At 36.6% G+C, this 21,031-nt stretch overlaps 1 protein-coding gene across 1 annotated transcript in view; it reads left to right on the forward strand.

Annotated features, from left to right (window-relative positions):
- Positions 1–21,031, forward strand: part of LOC139692504 (frequenin-2) — a 100,884-nt gene that overhangs the window by 57,280 nt on the left and 22,573 nt on the right. The window lies entirely within an intron of this gene.

Below are 21,031 nucleotides of genomic sequence, written 5' to 3' on the forward strand. Positions count from 1 at the left end.
AAAACGATGCCGGATGAATAATTACAGATAACTTCATGCAAAACACTTATATTATTCAGACAGCTGTTTTACCCTGCGAAAGGCTCGTAAATATTGTTATATCAGAGAGGAATACAAGAACAAATTGGTGTAGGAGGAAACTAAACAGTTATCTCTAGATGTGATTTGATGAGTTGCCCACTTATTCGATACACGCTAATGCTCTAACTACTGGAACCTTCCGGTTTTGCAGAAATGAAAAGATGTATCCAGCTAAATTTGCCATATCGTAACTTTTCCCATGTTGCTATAACATTCGCGTCATTCTTTGTTCTAATTTCTGCAACGAATTTGCCCAAAAATCTCATACTTCAGTATTATTAATTATTTCGGTAGAAAATGTATTTATTCTAACGATAAATTCCTTTTTTCTTGTCTTTATATAAATATGTAAGTCCATGCAAATATGACCCTAAAATAAATTTTCATATAATTGATTAATTGGAAAGTGTGGTTAAATCAGTTCACTACGATATGGGAAAGGTTAGAAAACTCTGGTATAATTTCTTCATCTCCAAGCTAAGCCAGCATTTAACCCCGGAAACAATAATATATTCTTCATGAAGTTCTCTCGGGTTTCCCACCGGGTCAGGTGCAGTACACCGACGTTTCGATGGCTGACTCTGCCATCGTCTTCAGGGTGAAGTCGACCCTGACCCGGTGGGAAACCCTGAGATCCTTCAATAATATATTTTATAATTTTGAGATAAATTATGATTTACTGTCAGACTATCTTAAAAATTAGACATTAACAATTCAAATTTCAATTTGAGTTTGAGAAACGTGTACATAAGTGCCTGAGTAAGACCTATTTAGGCTCATCATATTCATTTAAACTTTGATCATTCTCAATTAGGCCGTAAAATAACTTAAATCCCAGAACAGACTCTTCATATAAATAACCCTCTTCTTCATTAAAAATGAATACCTTAATGCGTTAACTCATTCAATATTCATAAATTTATCTCGATTGAAATGATAATCCTTTTTATTTCCATATTATTATTTTTATTTTCATATTTTCATAATCCATTATCTGGCACAAGCCCTTTCTAATTAGCCATCCTGGTGACGAAACAAGTAATCATTTTCAGGGCATGATTTACGTTTAATAGCTAAGGATTTTCATGCCCATCATGAATCGTTTCTCTTAAAATAAGCCAGAACTCACTTTGTTCAGTATCTCACAATCTAACACTCGTGTTTTCTTGAAAGCGTATGATATATTAATACCTTACCCATAGGAAGGTGGAACAATGTATGCGAATGCCTAACTCATTTCATCAAACTAATTAAAAATGTCAATTTCAATAAATGCTTTTAAGATGTATCTTTTATTTGACCAGCTGGCAATCTGTTCGTGTTCTCATGTTAAGGATACTTGGTAACCTTCTTGGAGAGAGTGGCATAAGTGGAATTTCTACATCCGTCACTTCACGGAGAATTTACATTTTATTCTCCCCGTAAAATAAATATTTTGTGTTAAGTGACGACCTGTAAATAACTGGTGCTACAATAAATAGCTCCATGCTGAATAATCGTCGGTTACCTGAAATTAGATGAGTTTCAATCACAGATTGTTTAATAGTCTGAATATATATATATATATATATATATATATATATATATATATATATATATATATATATATATATATATACATATCTATACATAAAACGTTTGATCAATGGTAATTATGTATTGTATATTATGTATTATATATGTGTAGCAATGGTATTATGTATATATGTGTATATATATATATATATATATATACACACACATATATGCATAAAACGTTTGATTAATGGTAAAGAATATATAAATATATTATTTTTTTGAATGCCCTGTTATTTTTAGAAATATGTCTGGGTACTTGATATATTTGCATGTTACAGATAGTGCACTTACACGAATAATTCATAACTTATAGCAATATATATGTGTATAATGAAAAGAATGTAAAAACGTTTGTAGTATTACTCTACATCATTTTAAATACATATATCCGCAGTACAATGCATACATTACGTTATTTGTCACGAATTTTTGTTTTAGGAAATAGAAATCCGTAAGAATAAACTGCGTTTAACCATGCACGATTAAAGCTTCGCATTTCTTTTAGCAATTGCTGGATTTAAAACTAAGAATGTTGAGTTAGTTTTCAGCTAAATGAGGCACTTCATGAATATCTTATCTACAGATAATCCAATTACCTTCGTAAAAAGAATACAAACAGCCTTTTTGTTCAGAAATAATCATAAATATAATAATACAACTATCCACCGGTTTTTTAAAATTAGATGGCATATTCTGAATTTTAAATTAGTTAATGACTTTAGTCTAACAGACCTTTCCTGTGAAGAAAAAGTTATAGCGGAACTTACTACTTCCCGTAAATTATGTAAAAACAACGTAATAAGCCCCAATCACCGTGCCAGAAATATCCAAGAAAATGTTGTTAACTATAATGAGATTCGGACCTCTGAACATAATCTCTCAATTTAGAGGTTGCAAAAGCTCACATGAATTTGCATTATCACCTTTTCTTTCTCTCATGAATAAACATCCTTAATTTATTCGATCCAGGACTATGAAAAAGTGTACGCATCTACATATACACACTCAATAAGCACAGTTGTAGAAGAGGGACAAAATACATTTTTAAGTAGAACTTACGGGCGTTTCCAGGCCTAAAGGCGACCTCTTGGTCAGCAAATGTATGAAGTGTACTCATTGAAGAGTAGTCTTTATTCTTTTTTAGTCGAGTGGGCTGATATCATAACTTGAAACAGCCGTAGCTTCTATTTTTTCATCTATTGTTCATCTCTCTTCACGTTTTATAACAACTCAGTCTTTGATCCTAACGACGCAGTTTTTCCAATTCACCGAGCCAATTCACGGTTAAATTTAATGCAGGTATACAGTATAATTTTCAGTATTAATTTTAAATAATATTTATCAAGTGAAGTAAATATTAAAATCAAATATCACAAATGCAATGAAATATCTCGAATTGGTGCCCCAGATCACAAAGGCTCCTATTTTTAAATATTTCCTGGCAGGTAGATTGTTTTTTCTCTTTCAAATTATTTACGATTGGCTTTGAAATAAATTCACTCTGCATAAATACTTTTTGACACGAGCGGCTTTTGAACTTCTGTGTCCTCTCGTCATGCCAGTGATTCAATTATGGCCGAGAAATATTCCACTCAATTCTCTGTGAAAATCTCTCTGACGCATAATACTCATATTATGAAAATATCAGATACATCTCCCGGCATCTTTTTAGCTCATTATTAATATTAATTTCATCGCCCATATTTTTTATTATGAAAAAACACTAAATAATCTTCTTTAATAAATCACCTTCTCGCTCTTTTATTTCTACCTTTTATTCCATTGGTTATATTTCATTTTATTTGAGAAAAGGTAGATGGTCGTTTTTCGTCAATGAATGTGATATGCGTATCTAGAATTACTTATCTTCATCAGCGCCTTATTTTTGTTGAAATAAACGAAATCAAATCGAAAAATCTGAAAAATAACGGTATTAACTCGTGGTATATCTTGAAAAACGATTGTTATTTTCGTCCATGCAAAAATTTAGGCTCAATGTCGCCTAAAAATATATTTAAGATATTTATCAGATTTCTATCTGCACATTTTATTGACCCCGTATTCATCCATTTATTTTCTTAGTTCTGTCCATATTTTGATGAGAGTGCATAATATGTTCGAACGAAAGTATCCTTCGTCTAAATGTCATCCTCAGAAGGATCCTTTTGAAGTCGTCTCAACATGAGGAACAGTGTACGCTTTGAGGACAGAACTCTATTCATCCTTTTTAAAAACCGAAAGCAAACATCGCAATACCATCCACATGAAACAACAGAGTCTGGATTTGGATTGTGACAAACTAGCATTAGCATGATAAACTTATTGAGTCGTGAAATGAAGAGAAAAAGCACCCAAAGAGATGACTTAAGTGCCCTCCACTTGCATTAATAGTTGAAGACCGTCCTATTTCATTTATAAACCTTCTCTCTACCCTTCGACCTTGAATACCTTGATTGTGATGGGGGCCAAAACTTTTCAATTTATTTACTACTACTTCAAAAATCTTAGTAATTTACTAATTTTCATTCTCCGACGCATTATTAATACCGACAGATTAGAAATTTTTAGTCGATCATACATACAAACGTTACAACTTTATAAATTCGGCCAACAGGAAAAGGTCAACACAAAATTAAATCTGATGTATGACCCAGCCATACATAGAATTGCGGCCGGATTCCTTAGCCTCGCGTCGGAAAGTTTGTATACCAGGGTATAATTTTTAACTTTCCCAAAGGATTTTGCTTGAGAATTTCATATAAAAATATCATGTTGAGCCAATGCTGGAACGTTTGTTAGATGACATGGTTTATGACACCAGTTAAATATATAAGCTCAGAGCATCGACAAAGTCGAGTAAACATTACCCTGAAAAATTACACAAAAGCTTACCGAAATGGAACATTCCGGAAAACTGTCTCATAGAGATCAATTAAGCGCGTTGCCCTACAGTCTTAATCCGTGGAAAGGCACTCCCTATTGGTGGCGAAGCGTGAGGATAAGGAGCGTGTCGTCTCCATTTCAACCCGTATTTCGGATCGTACGACCTTCCCTTAGCAGTGCTCGGGTCGCTGACGCTTTAGGCGAACGCGGGGAATCCCATGAGACGGACGAAAGGGATGAGGGATTGGGGTTCGTATATATATATATATATATTTATATATATATATTTATATATATATATTTTTATATATATATTTATATATATATATATAAATATAAATATATATATATATTTAGATATTTATATATATATAAATATATATATATAAATATATATATATATATATATTTATATATATATATATATATATATATATATATATATATATATATATATATGTACTATATGTATATATACACCAACATACATGCATACATGAATACATATACAAAATACATAAATATATATGCATGTATATATTACATAAAAAACCCCCACGAGTGAATTAGTTCCGAGTCAATTTCGATACGAATCAATGAACTGACATTCGCCAGGCTCCATTCACGTTCATTTAATGACTCGCTCAACTTGTTCATGGTTTATTGTTGTTTAGTCACGTCTCATTTCCCGGTCTCGTTCAAACTTGCCATTGGTTCCCTAAAGTAAATTTCTCCGAGCGTTTTTCTTCCCTTTCCATTCCACGTCAATTGGCGCTGTGCCTTCAGTCTACGACCACCCGATCTCCATACTAACCGTCCCATTCGAGCGACCGAGTTAGAGGATGCCTTTGTGATGTATGTACATTCGCATACAATTGCTATAGAGTTCCATGGACTCCCGAGAGTTTCGCGGTCTCTATCCCAGCCTTCCGCATTCCAGCCTTTGATACAATTACTCGTTGGGGTGTGTGGCTGGAACCATCGGATGACAGGCGTTGTTCCCGCATTCTAGTATAAGGGCCTCCGCACCCTAAGGAGAACTTTGGCAACGCGGTTTGTCCTTAACTGTGCGTTTAAGTCGTATCATTATCTTGCGGAAAATTCACAAGGCGCGCGGTCCTTAGATAGACATTTATACCTGATTATTTGATAGCATTACTGTCTCTAAATGAAGCAACATCGGCGGCTAATCAGTTAGAGACAAAAGTTTGGCAATATATCAGATTTGGTAAGTCGTAACGACGCATGGAGAGCTCTCTATCGGTATTTGGTTAGGATATCCAGGTGTTTGTCCCATGTGTATATTAATTTAGTCATATTTCAGGTTTGTAAATGAACAAAGATAAATATTTCTATCTAACTTATATGAATGGAAAATCCCCGGAGGTGGTAGACGATCCTATTGATACTGGTATTTTCGTTTTTTTTCATTTTATTTTCCAGGAATACAAACTACTCGGTAAAGATTAGCCGTACATTTTTTCATTCACATAATTTATGTTTGAAAAATTTAAATTCATGTAAAATTTTTAACTTAATGTTTAAAGTGCATGTGGTTTAAAAAAATACTTATTTGACTACAGCATTGCGTCAATTGTATCTGTTGTAGGCGTAAACAGGCTCATATCGCCTACACATGCTTATGGTGATGAAAAGTGCTTTGCCCGCAGGTGGTTCTTTGAAATGGAGACCAAATAAAATGGTCGGGCCGGGCTGGGTCCGGACCATAGTGGGGATGAGGATCACACTTTAGGTAGATAATTGCAAAACAATCGCAATGTTGTGGTGATTTTATCGTAACCTACAGTGCACAAACACGACTCCATTGCATTTTTTCTGCCACCAACTCGTGGTTGTCACTCACTGAAATGTCCAGTATTTCTTTTAGTCCTTATAATTATATTCATATACCCTCTCTCACAATAACAGCAGTAGAGTTAATGTTTAATTCCACAAGAGCAGTGCCTGGAGCTCCCAGTCCGCCTTTATTTGAGACTGATTATCTCCCCTATTTAATCATTTTAAATCATCTGCTATGAAGCATAGAGAATGAGTGATTATTCATAAACCCCCATGTTGTATTAATAAGCATTGGTTAACGGTTTGCTCAGACGCTAATAAAATTTCATTGCTCATTCCCTGTTACGTACCTCAATCGTTGTGTGGACGAACTAAACATGTTACAGTATTGAACGCCAAACTCTACCGCAATACTGGAATCGTATCAATGAAACTATGAAACTGTGTGTAAGCATAAAGTGAAAAGTGTAAAATAATATTTTATTTTTATTCACGGGGTAAATTATGCGAGTAAAAAAGGTATGATCACCTTTTTTAACTGACCTCGTAGGAGATATAATCAATCTTTTTTTACTGCTTGGAGTGAATGACAAGGTCACAAAAAAAATGATGACGCAGAAACCGCCGAATGTTCGGCAGATCGCAGTGAGCTGTGCGCGCGCGCGCTCAGGAGATACGCGCATTGCACGGTTGGCTGCGCCCTTGAGGGGAAGCGCGTGTGTGTATCCACAGGAAATTCTCCCCGTTTCGCTTTGGCCCCTCTCTCATTTCATTTCATTTCCCCCGCACCCTCCTCTTGCCACCGAAAAACATTTGGCGCGTGCTCGCTCGCAGGAAAATGCCCTCCCACCCTTCGCTCTGCCCCCATACTCCTGAATTATTTGCTTATATATTGACAGACTTTTGCACTTACCCGGCAAAAGAGTCACCGGAACACTTTTAACACATAAAAACACATAAACACGCAGATGGAATATTGAAGACTGTGATAGAGGGGAGAATTTAAGACCAACGAGGATCGGGCAGGAATAGAATAGGTATGTCGGACGAAATGAAGAGAGGAATGGAGTATACGGAGATGAAGAGGGACTTTGTTGTGGAGAAGGATGTTGAGTTGTGTTTTTTTTAGGAGATAAAATACATTTAACTGGTAGTTGAGTCCATTCAAAATCTACTTTAACCGTCAGATTACCTATAATAATATATTTATATTCTAATTTTATCCCTTTTTCCTCCGTTATTTTCACCCTCGAAACGGTCTCTCACTAAAAAATACTATATATCCAAAATAAACATTATTTGATAATGAAATATCTCGTCGGGGTATTTCCTAGCTAAATAAGTTACCTTCGATGCGTTTTTTTCCAAAATATCAATTTTTTTGCGGTGCCGTTGTACTATTTCATACGCTCCCTCGTACTTGCCACTATGGATGATTTTATGAAAAATTCAAATGCGAATCGTCCCATGCTAACGCACTTTGCGATTTAACCATTAACGTGGTGGACACATAAGTAACGTAGATTTCGTTTTTCTGCGGTACCTTAAGTCTTCGAACCACTCCATTTCGGGTCCTTCCTTCGTCACCTCTAGGGAAATCCTTTCTGACGGTGCCACTCGGCGGTTTCATTTATTTCGCCCCGTCGACGGACTTAACTCCCGTGCGTAATAACACACCTCCGGATATTTCAATTCCCTTCCATTCTCCCCCAGACTGTATCCCTGGTAACCCGATGACTACCTCCCAATACCGATTTCGCGGAATTTGGTTTCTTCAAATTTCACCCTTTGTTCCAATTCCATTCGTTATATGTATTTACCCTCTGGCAAATTACATTTTACGTACGCCACCTCAAGTTTTACCTTATCTTCGGAAATTCCCAGGAAGTTAATTCAGATATGTTTCATAAAATTCTAGCAATTTACTTACACTATCTTATATGTGACTTCCAATGTCTCTGATTGATTTTGAGTCATTAAGGGGATGGTTTTGCTCATGCTGATAAACTGACCTCGCTTTAAGTGAACGTGCGAAAGCAATGGAGAAAAATGTTTTTTAGGCATGAAGATTTTCATGCGCCATTTTCTCTGTTCATCCAAAATTCTAAACGCAGTCTATGAATCTCACAAACGTTAGTCCAATTAAACCTTTGGTTAGCAATGCCGCATTTAACTATTCTGATTTGAATCCTCGTATTTATTATTTTCCCAAAAATGTAAAACTGTTTTTTAGTTTTTTTCATAATTTTTACGGTGATTTCCATCTCACTCATCTTTTTAACAGTGATATATACTGAAATTTATATTGAGCCAGACGTAACAGATATTATATATATATATATATATATATATATATATATATATATATATATATATACACGAGGGTCATCCGGAAAGTAGTACCCGTTCGTGCCGCATGAAGTGCTGACGACGCGAGTAGCCGCTGGACGAGGTCAGATAGCTTCAGTGGCTTGTCTGCCTTCTCTGAGCCAAGTTGCGTGACGCTAGCATTGCCTGTGTTGTTTCTGTGATTGTTTACAATGTTTAAAAAAATTGAGAACGCCGCCAGTTGTGAAGTGAGGGCAGTGATTAAATTCCTCAATGCAAGAAACGTTCGCCCATGTGATATTCATCGCCAATTAAAGGAGGTGTATGGAGACAATGTAATGGACGAGTCGTCTGTTCGGCGGTGGTGTCGCAACTTCAACATGGGGAGGGGGAACACACACGACGATGAGCGTTCGGAGAGACCGTCTGTCATTACAGACCAACTGGTGAGCTCAGTTGACGAATTCGTGAGGAACGATCGGCGCGTCACAATTGATGACATCTGTGAGCATTTTCCCAATGTTTCTCGAACAATTGTTCATGAAATTGTTAAACACCATCTGCATTATGCAAAAATTTGTGCAAGATGGGTCCCTCGCGTATCTCAATGAGCTGGCGGCGAAGGACTATGCAGCAGGAATACAGAAACTTGTCACACGTTATGACAAATGCCTTAATTTGCTTGGAGATTATGTTGAGAAGTAGTTTAAAGTATCCTCTTTCAAATAAAATTTTTTATGTTTGTTAATATTTACTTTTGTGTCTTTATTTCACGAACGGGTACTACTTTCCGGATGACCCTCGTGTATATATATATATATATATAGTTTTTATTCGGTTGAATTATCGTATTTAAAACATACATATTTATTATCCTGCTGGAAATTATTACTCTTCGCCCAACGCCTAGAAGTTGTGCTGCTACTAGTGGTAGTAAAAAGAGTAAATTAAATTAATTTTTACTAATTGTATTAAATATCTACAACAGATTCATTTGATAGAGTAAGAAAAAAATTCGATGTGAGGCCAGTAAATCGTGTAAGTGTCGCACTAGGAAGTAAGAAGGCCTCCTGCTCCATCTTTCCGGTGTCGTCTCAATTTTTATAGGAAATTCGGAAGTCCTAGTAAAATGTTTATGCATCGATAATAAATTACTGAGGGAAATTAATATAATGGGTCGTACAGAGAAAAAAGTAGACATATAGCAAGCAAAATCATACGCTGAAAGAATATTATCTCTTCTAAGACAAATTATTGCCGATGGGGATTTTATCTTCCACATGAGTAACCGGAATGGAAAAGTTAAAAAAAAATGTTCAATAAAGGTGCATTTAAAAAAACTAACGTTCAGCTAAGAAGACAGAAATAGGAAGATAAAATCTCTCCTGCTAGGTAAACTCGTGTTTTAATTGAGGAGACAACTTTGGTCAAAGGTGTTTACTTCTATTTATTAAGAAAAGCAGTCCAAGCCCAAGCTTTTTAAACCGCGATTTTCATAGATTTCGTTGGCCTGTGAAAATGAAATCGACGGGATAAAAGCACTTCATCCGTTGGATATGTCTAAGCATTACTACAACATGATTACTAGACAAGTAAAAACGGGGTAAAGCTGGGCTGAAATTCAAGAGTTCACTGTGCAATAAATTAATTCAGGTGGACTGTATTGCAGAGTTAAATTACAACATTCCTAGGTAAATACTTTATCACATCCATTAAAAATATCAAATACCTTCGAATGCAAGATTGGAATGAAGAGATGTTTTGCAGATTTCTGACTAAAATATAATGGCGATAGTCAAAAAATATAATTTTCAACTCACATTTTCCTTTATCGCCAGTGCGTTTTGGCGGTTGGAATATTCTTGTGGCACATAAAAAGGTAAACACATTATATTTATATGAGCGAGGGCATATTGTGACCCTCTCCCAAAAATCTGAAGGCACAGTCATTTGCGTACAAAATATTTGCCTAACAAATTTTGCACTTGAGTGCCCTCCTCCTAACCTTACGAGGTTATTGGTCCAGACGGGTGCGGTCGAAGATTTTAAGCTTATTTTTTCGCCAAATTTGTTTGCCTATCGCAAACAAATACGCGAATATTTTCTGAAATTCATAAAAAAATCGCGTTCCTTCCTCTTTATTTCTCCTTCCTCCTCTTCGTCTGTTTCTCCTCGAAAGGTGGTCGGTGCAAATATGGCAGGCCCACCCATCGATCATCGAATTCCCCAGGCTGTCAATTGGTGGTGCGGCCGATGATTTTCAAAAATTTTCATTTGACTCAGTTTCCTCGGAGGAGGGAAAAAACTCGTTGATAGAGTGTCCTTTGCTGAGTTCTTGCGAGTAATGGCAAACTTCTCGTACTGGAGTCATCTAATTCTCAAATTTCTCTAGAATATTTTTAAAAGATTCTTTCTTTATATTTTGCTTTGGAGCCCGAAAATTAATTTCTATCAACAGTTGTTTCAGATGTTACAGTTCACCGTTCAATGTTATCGTGCGCCAAGCAAACAAACACGTTTTTATTGTCGAAAATGCGTTTGCTTGAAGTTTTATATTTTCTTGGTAAATATCTCGATATAATGAAAAGAGAAACTTTGTAATTCCACATAGATTTATTAGACGGACGACCTAGGTTTCGACGTGGCACGTCATCATCAGGTGACGTGCTACGTCGAAACCTAGGTCGTCCGTCTAATAAATCTATGTAGAATTACAAAGTTTCTCTTTTCATTATGTTAAGTCGATTCCATGAAGTCACGCCCGAGACAACGAATTAAACTTCTCGATATTCCTGAATAGATTTAAGAGCTCTGGCAATAGTTTCCTTATTTTTTAGAAAAATAACGTGTTTAATTTACTTCCAGCTTCACCGACCATCGTGAGTAATTTCAGTTTATCGTAAAAGACGTACACCTCTGAGCACATCACAGTTTGCAAACCTCCTTCAATGTACTCGATCTTAACCCGCAGACTTTCAGAGATGAACTAAATTCAAGAATTGATCTAATCAATATTCTAGCCTGCCTTATGCGTTTAACTTGTCCTGAAAATAAATCCACGGAACATGCTCCAACAATTTTTCTCCGTCAACAACTCCGGACTATTTAATCAATCCTTCATATTTTTTTCAGCCGCTAACTCATCTACATCCTCAAATTTTTCATCACAACCGTTCTTTAATTCATGGCTTTCCTTTCAATATTTTTTAAGCACTTCGTAAGAAATGCTGCAATGAACCGTGTCCCCTTTTTTCTGCCTACCTGCAGTATTCTTCTCAATAAAATATTCAAAAGGAAGTGTTTAGAGGGTTTATTAATTCATTTATGTTATTCTATAGCCGTCTTAATAATTGTCAAAAAGTATGCTTTCTGTTTATTCAATACTCTTCGTCGTTATACCTTGTTAAAAACGCGCGTAAATAAGTGAAATCAAAATAATAGCCATCGAATTTTTTTTTCCATCCGCATGTTACCTAGGTCGAATTGTTTCATTTTGACTCTGGCTCATATTTGAAAGACACCTCAGAAATACTTCTGTTTACCTAAAGATAATAGCATCATTCGATGCATATCCCGCACTGAAAACCTATGTCATATTATTCTTCCGAAAACAGTTGCGTTAAAAAGACGTGTTGGTCAATGCACTCAATCACCAATCACGGCATAATTAATAAACAATGAGTTTGCAAATCGTCTGAGAGAAAATAGGAAAAATCAATAGGGAACTGTAAAATGAACAGCGTGTCAACAAGGTATAAAAATTAATTCTTTCGTTCATAGAAAATTTCATAAACACAAGAATATGTATCAAGAAGGGAAATTTCATTGATTTCTTATGCAATTACACTTACAACAAAACGATATTAATTCATGTTTAATGAAACCTTAAATTGCTCGTGTTACTTTTATGTTTCAAGATTAATGCTGGGTGTTACGTCAATTCGAACCGAAAATGAATATACAAAAAGCCAACTGTTTATAAAAAAACTGAGTCTTACTCATAAAAACAAGTTTTTATTGACTTAGAGATCAATTCATGATTTCTAAACACAGGTATATTCTTCCTCTCAAGAATAACTCTGCGAACTATAAAGCATAGCATTTCCTTGATTATTGTAAAAGCAAACTTAACGTGAAAAGAGCTTCGACTATGAAATTTTCTGGATATTCAACAGTCAACACAACTTGTAAAAAAATAAGATCCTGTTTTTCTCCACACTCCACGTGGTATCATTAAGTGGGTCATAGTAGATGGTGAGTTTAACAAATTAAATAAAAAAACGAGTAAACGCGGAAGAGATGCTCTCCAAATTAATGAAGTGCACATTAACATATAAAACGCCGGGATGGTTTCCACAAACACACATAATGGGGATTCAATTATCTCTGAAGCGAAGTGCGTACCAATTCGCACTTAAACTTAAACTGCCATGCCCTCCAGGGTACAACCCGAAGTACTTACACGGTGAGTAACTCGCTGGAACCTCAAAATACTGACATTTGAGAGTAGTGCCTTTCTTTACGGAACAGTTACATGTAAGGGAAGAAAAAAGGGAATACTACAAACAATAGCAGAGAGTATACTGACTTGTAGACCAGACTTGTAGACTAGATGGCTGAGTTATGAGTGAACGCCTGAAAATTAAAACACAAGATGTGGATATGTATGGGGATAAGGGGAGGAAAGGAGTTTGGATATCCAAGTCAGAAATCAAAGAATGAAGATGTCGGACAGTTATGGACATGGAAGAATAAATGGTACAGAGAGTTCAGAGGCGAGCTCTCCATTGGAAGGGCCATGTTTGCAGAATGGACAAGGAAAAATGACCAAGAACTCTGTTAAAATGGTTATCTTCAGGAATAAGGAAACGTAGACGGCTAGAAAAACATGGAGAGCAGAAATAGACTTAATGATGAGGGATTGAGGCTTGGAAGTGGACCACCACAACGACCATAGAGACTGGGGTATGGGAATACACTGAAAAGTGTGAAGTCCCTTAAAAGTTATCCTTTTCGACCCTCATTATCCATAGTGGGATGTTCGTTAAGGCGACGAGAGGTAAGGGTGAAATGAGGCTTCTCGTGTCTCAATTGTAACGGCTCGCTAAATCCACGCAAGCACACCGTGAGATTTGCCCTGGTGCAGTCATCCCAAATGCATCAGTATAAATCCCATGGGTTCCGCTACTGGGGCGTCTTTTTAAGTCCCGGAATAGACCTCCCCATCCATCCCCGAGTGCGACTTCACTCGGACAGAAATCGATTCTCCCCACCAGTTCGACCGGCGATCGAGAGCGAGTCTCTCTCTTTGCCGAGGTATTCACGGTGACACCCACCCAAATAGGCGGAATTGCCTCCCTCGTCCGCCCTCATGTTCCGTGCCTGAGAATGAGCTGGAATGGAGTGGTTCGAGTGGTTTCGCGAGATGCCCTCAGGGTCGTCAGGCGTCACTCCGTAAACAGTTTTTTTTTGTTCGATCCCTGTAGGCAAGCAGCGCCGTCTTCCTCGACCTTATGCTCACTTACTGATGCCGTGACGTCAAAGGTTAAGAGTGCTTGACATCTGCCGGATCCGTGATGATTTTTATTTCCCCTCCTTTCCGAATATATATTTGAGGATTAATCCAAAGTCTTGTCAACTCAACGATCCTCCCCAACTTGGGCGGTCAAATAAGACTTCTTATCCTGACTCGTTTCTCCGAAGTACGAATCATTAAAACTAGGTATAGGTATAATTAGCCAGTATTTTTCATTTTTTAAACTAACCCCCAGCCTATTCTATTGCTTCGTACAGGTCGGCGTTGAAAGTTGAAATAACTTCGTCTACAGCTTGATTTATATGGAGGATGTGATAGCTCTGCCTTTCTCAATACTCCATTGGATGCTTTTCTTACTGAACGGGAGCATACTGAGGCAGTGCTCGCGAACTTTTGATGCCTTATAAAGTAAAAGGTGGACGGGAGCATGTTCTTCGGAAATGTATATTTATAAAAATGGGTCTGTTGACAAAAATGAGGGCATTATTTTACTCTACTTCAACTCAAATCCAGACCGGTATTAAAATAATGTGCCTTGACAGGCAGTGGCATGGAGCGTTTATGTAAAATAAACTGCTGGTTTGAGATGGTAGCCATGATTTTACCCCCGAAACATTACAAAACTCCAGAGAAGTTAAAGTATTATGATACATCATTTCTAAACGATTTTTTTTCTCTCTTTCATGACGGCAAAGATTCCTTCATTGAAAAATTGTTTATTATCGATTAATGAAAATGTTGTTTTCGCTATGTTTTCGGATCAATCGTTCATCTCAAAAGAGAACCCGCCTGAGAGATGATGGAAATACAACTTTTTAAAATGTCAAAGACCGTCTCTCAGCTCCTTTCTTTCCATTAGAAAGTAGATATTTCATTTAATTTTAAAGTGGCCCAGAAAACCTTCTAAAGAAATTAAATGATCCTCACGAAGTTGGATTAATCGCCGAATTGGATAGCGTGCAGCGTAGAGGAACTAGATTTGTGAAACGTCGTAACGATGAACTTAGTAGCGTATTCAAAATATAAGAACAGCTAGGCTGTGAATCACTCACGGAGCGAAGGTTAAATAGCAGATTAAATCTCTTGCATACATTAGAAGGTCTCTTTATCAGTACTGTCGAAAATATATTATTATCCCCAATGCACCACGGTAGAAGAGATCATGTCAATAAAATTAGAGAAATTAAAAGGAAAACAGATAGAGAAATATTAGATATTGAGCTAAGCAGTTTTATTAGAAGAGATAGATTTAAGATGTCGTTTTTTTACGAACAATAAGGGATCAGAATAACATTTTCCGACCGCGGTAGGGTCATATTCGGGTTCAAATTAGTCTAGTGTGTGTCACCCCCCCCCCCTGCCACACACCCTAGCGGTGGCTTGTGGGGAACTAAAATAATAAGTAAAAATTAAAAAAATTACCAGCTTGTTTATTCTGGAAAAGTAATTTCCAGTGACGGCCCGCTCGGATCAGCTCAGCTCTCATGCCTACATTCTCATTTACTTTCACATTTTACACGATGAAAATTTGTTCAATTTTAAATATTCTGTGTGTTATTTGAAAATTTTATTGCGCTCTTGTCATGGATATTAACTGTGCATTGTTCTGCACTTAATTAATTGTTGCACACGTATCGGAACGGTCTTTCAGTTATTGTATCTTAATACTATATTTGTTTACAGAATAAGCCTAGTGAAAGTGGAATTCAGATGGGCATGTTATCAATACGGTGGGAAAAAAAGATAATGATATGAAAGTCCATCGAATATCACCGTCGGAAATTTCTCAAAATCTCATTGCATTCTGTATATAACTTTATGGCATTTGCATATTTTTAACAGCCTTGCGCTCAATGTATCATTTAATTTCACCATATTTCGGAATCTCCTCTCCTCTCTTCCCATCAAAGATGTCGTTCCCGATGGAAAGTAATACTTTTCGAGCACGATACTTCGCCTGATGTTAAACCAATAAGTCCGAGGAAGTTTTATATCCCTGCCTTGTTCCTGGTGCTCGTTGTACTCTTCTTTTATGACCCCCGTGACGCCTGCCCCCGCAAGGCCCCTCCCTTCTCCCTCCCGCCGTACGTCGCCCTTTAGTTTTGCCTTTGGACATGCGACGTTCTGTCCGCCCACAGTGGACGCAACGGACACACACACACACACTCAAACACGAAGGACTTCGCCCTGTCCTGCTCTCACCCGTCTGTCCGCCTCCTTTTCCCCACTCATTGTCAGTTGTGTCGCCGTGGCGACATGCACCAACTCCATCCCAACTACACGACTCCCTTTCCTCCCCCTCAGATTCCTCCCGTCACCCCCTTTACCACCCACTTCCCCTACTCCGCACCCCAACGCATTCACCCAAGGCCAAAGGAGGCTCTCCGCCGTCTGCTGTACGAGTGACGACTAAAGCCACAATCCCATGCATTCGATTTTGCCGAAGCCTTCGGAGCCAATCAGTTCGGCCAGACTCTTTTTGCAGGATTGGTTTCCAAGTTTCCATGACAACTCTTCCTTCGTTTCTCCTTTTTGCTAATCAGTTTACTTACCCACAGGGATCCTGATAACTGCCGAGCTCTCCTGCGTCTTTCTCGTTCTATTACCGAAATTGATAGCAAAGGAATTGATACCGGATGTCGATTACCGAAGCGTCTCCTCTCCTCCATTGCCTTTCTCAGGGGTACCAAAGTAGGAAATAGGCCTCCTATTGAGGACAAAAACGCACGATGACGATTGCCCCGATTTTTACGGATTTTTTGCTTCTAGAAAAGTGATGTCATCAACCTAGATTCTGAGCGTGCCTAGAATATTTTGAGGCTGTTAGAAAACGATGAATCGTCGAGTCGAGGATTCAACCAGATTTTTTTCAAGAGATTTTTTCTTCCATTTGCGTACAATGATTTTGTGGATTTCTCTAAAAAGCAACCTGCGAGTATATGTACTATGATTAAAGTTTTTTAACTTTAACGCCAAAAGCTGCACCATTCATGAGCTCCTACAATTTCGTGGAGAAATAGTTTTTCTACAACTGTAGACTCTGGTTGCAAGTAAATTTCTTTTTGTTGACCTACCAACCAAATTTCAATGTGCCATCATAATGTACAATGTGTCACTTTTTATATACTTTTCTTAAGCATTTTTTACCCCATGTATAATTTTTACAAAAGTGGGTTGACATTTATCGCTTCCTCTGGCATTTCCATTGCATGATTTATCCTAAGCTTGTTGGATGCTTATTTTTGTATTGTCCTCTGTTTATTAGCGTCACCTATTGACCAAGTGCTACCTAACATTCCAACAAGGAGCAGGGAGTCGCTTTTGAGAGCCTCGAGAGAGAAAGGAGACAAGGAGAGCATGGATTTGATCAAGCAGCATTGTCATGAATTTAAGGAATAAGAGGAGAATATTGGAAGATAACCAGTTGGGAAGCTGATATTTTGTTCGAAACTTCGATTTTAGGGTTTAAGATCTAATCTTTAGTATATTGCATTCAGAAAATAAGTAATGGAAACAGTATAAGAGAACAATTTTAATGCATGAATCACGATGACTGTTTTGAATTTCGCAAATCTTCTTATTGAATTTTGATATTGTTTAAAAAATAAAAACAAAGCCAGCTTATGTACTAAAAAAATATGCTATAAAAATTCTCAATTCTCGAATTTATGAAAGTATTTTTGGTTTGAATTGAAGTATTTCATCAATTATATTTTCTGAGGAATTAATTACCTTATTTTTATTATTATGCCGTATTTAATGATTATTAATAATTGCTATCATTTTCTTTCTGGCCATTTATTCTAAGTTTACAGAGTTATCTTTCACCCGATAGTATATATGTTGAAAGATACACACTTGTACCTGTAAGCAGTGATTTTGTTGTAACATTATTTAAATGCACATGAACGATGAATAAGCTATGTAAATGAATAAATTAGGTTTGTTGAATCGTCTGTGTGTTGTAATAATTATTGTTTCCTTCGTGTTCTTCTATTGATTTCGATTTGTTAATTCTTGATTGATTTATCTCATTTTTAAAAATATGAGAATAATAAATTTGGTAAAAAAATTATGCTCATCAAAAAACCTTCTATTAAAAATCAATTACAATATCTTATTGTTAAAAAATATCCTAAATAATAATTTTATTCCTAATTTCTAAAAACTTAATTTACAAGTAGCCATTTTCTACACTTGTGTCATATTTGGATTAGTTCAATTCCAAAAGACAGCCGACAAAGTAGTCGTGTTTCGCGTGTGCATCAGTTAAATTACTCATTGCGCATTTTCATGTTTTCAAAATAAAAATTCCGACACCTGGAGTACAAACAATATCATTCATCTTGCTTTCCCCTCGAACTTAATAAATACCTTGTGGTGCATGACCTCATTCGGGGCGATGCGACGCGAGGTAATTATAGAGGGAAATTCATTAAAAAAATTCATAAAAAATAAAATTTCAATTCAAGCAGCAAAAAAGTTCATTGAAATTTACATTGTGAATAGTGAAAATATTAATTTGTAATTTATCGAATACACCCTCTTAAATGTTTATTTTTTATCAATGACAGGTCAAACCTTATATTTACCGAACTGGATTTTTTAAATGTATTTTTTTGTTTAAAGAAAAAATACGCATGGAATGTAATGGAATTAATAGTGTTCTTATAACACCAATGGGAAAGGTTTTCTCCCTCCTCCATTAGATTTTTCAATTTTTCTTTCAGCTGCACGCTAACATTTTTTTTAATAGGAATGGATTAACATGAGAATAACAAGATTACAATGGAAAAGCTGTATGAAAACTCTGTGTCCCAAATAAAGGGTGAACGTATCGGAATCTCTGGACGCTCATTTTTTTCCCATTCTATCTGTTGAACCATAAGAAAATAAAATTCCCTGAATGTTGGTTCTGGACCGCTGATACAACTCCTTCCGACTGCGGATTTATTTTCAAATACCAGCCGCAGAATTTAGCGTGCTGCCAGTCGTTTGAATAAGCCATTTCTGAAACCCCATCCATTGGAATGGAGTAAAATAATTCCAATCAGCAGGAATACTTCAACCCTTTTAATAGCAAAATAACTTTGTAATCAGTATATATTTTTGTATTATACTACTGCTCCGTCTGAGAAGTACATATGCATGAATTTCTGGCAGAATTGATTTTTAACCAATATGAACTTTATGAGGGTTTTTTTTAATTGACAGTGGCCGCAACGTGGAAAAGAAAAAAACATAACATTTTAAAGATTTATTGTCATCCTTATCGGTTGGATGGAAAATAGCAGGCAAATAGGTGGAATAGACACTCAATTTTATTTATAACATCTCTTGTTTTTTTTTAATTTTATTTATAACATGTTTTGGGGAGTGTCCTGAAATAAGAAACCGTGATCATCAGAAAAGTTAGAAGAAAGAGGAAGGCCCTCATAGTGAGATATCCTTGTTCAAGATATTTACTTAAATGTTGGATGATATCCGGCGGTCTCTTTGCTATACAGGTTTGCTTTGCTATTTGCTGTATAATCGTGCGCGGGAAGGTTGGGAATCTTTTCTATGAAGGGCTTATTATTAATTATTAGTATTTTAGTACCCTTCAAGCCACCGCAAGGGGTGTTGCAGGGGCTGAATACACACCAGACTAATTTTGACCCGAATATTTTAACCCCTAGAGTGATCGGACAACGGTACTCTGGTCCCTTATCGTTCGTGGAAAAATGGCATCTTCAATCTATCTGTTCGAGACATAATCTCTCTAATTTATTGACATGATCTCGCCGACCGTAGTATATTGGGGGTAATAATAAATTTTCAACATCATCGCTAAAGAAACAGCCTTCCAATTTATTTAAGAGATTTAAACTGTAATTCAACCTTCGCTCCGTGAGTGATTCCCATCCTAACTCTTTTGATATTTTTGACACACTACTAAGTTTATCATAACAAATGTTTACAAATCTAGCTCCTTTACGCTGCCTGTGATTTAATGCTGCCATCAATCCAACTTCGTGTGTATCCCATATACTAGCAGCATATTCTAAATGAGGCCTCATGAGCGAAAGATAACATTTCACTTTGACTTTTTCATCACATTTAGCAGAGTACTTCACATTTCACCAGTACTCTTCTAATAAATCCTAGTTTTTTGTTAGCTTGTCCACATATTCCCCGTATGTATTTCACCCAGGAGAGGTTAACATTGACGATAACGCCCAGGTATTTGAGTTTACACATTCCATTTCGGTGATCCTGATGAATAAGGATAAATTCAAAATTATCGAATGTATTATTCCTTTTTTACCTTAACGACTTTTTTAGCCATAGTCACAGGTTAGATACGTTTATTTGCCGACAATGCAGTGGTTTACTGTGATATCCGTGATCCTTAATGGTATACAACGCTGGTGCGACACTTAGCTATTAGAACTAAACTTAAAAAAGGGCGTAGTCATAAATGTTTGGAAAAAGAGCAATTCCCACCCGAACGCCTACTGAATTGGGAGCACCGAAATGGAATTTATAGACTCAATTAAATACCTAGGCGTTACCCTAACTCACGATATCTCCTGGGTGAAATACACACGGGAAATATGTGGACTAGCTAACAAAAATTAGGATTTATTAGAAAAGTACTTGGTAAATAAGATGCAAAATTCGAAGAGAGATATTATCCGTCGTTGGTTAGGCCTCATTTATAATATGCTGCAATTATATGGGATCCTCACTAAGCTGGATTGATTGGCGAATTGGATCACGTGCAGCGTAGAGCTAGATTTGTAAAACGTTTTTATGATAAACTTGGTAGCGTATCCAAAATAT

This window comes from Hetaerina americana, unplaced genomic scaffold, assembly GCF_022747635.1.
Source record: "Hetaerina americana unplaced genomic scaffold, ioHetAmer1.1.p SCAF_4, whole genome shotgun sequence".
Taxonomy (NCBI): Eukaryota; Metazoa; Arthropoda; class Insecta; order Odonata; family Calopterygidae; genus Hetaerina; species Hetaerina americana.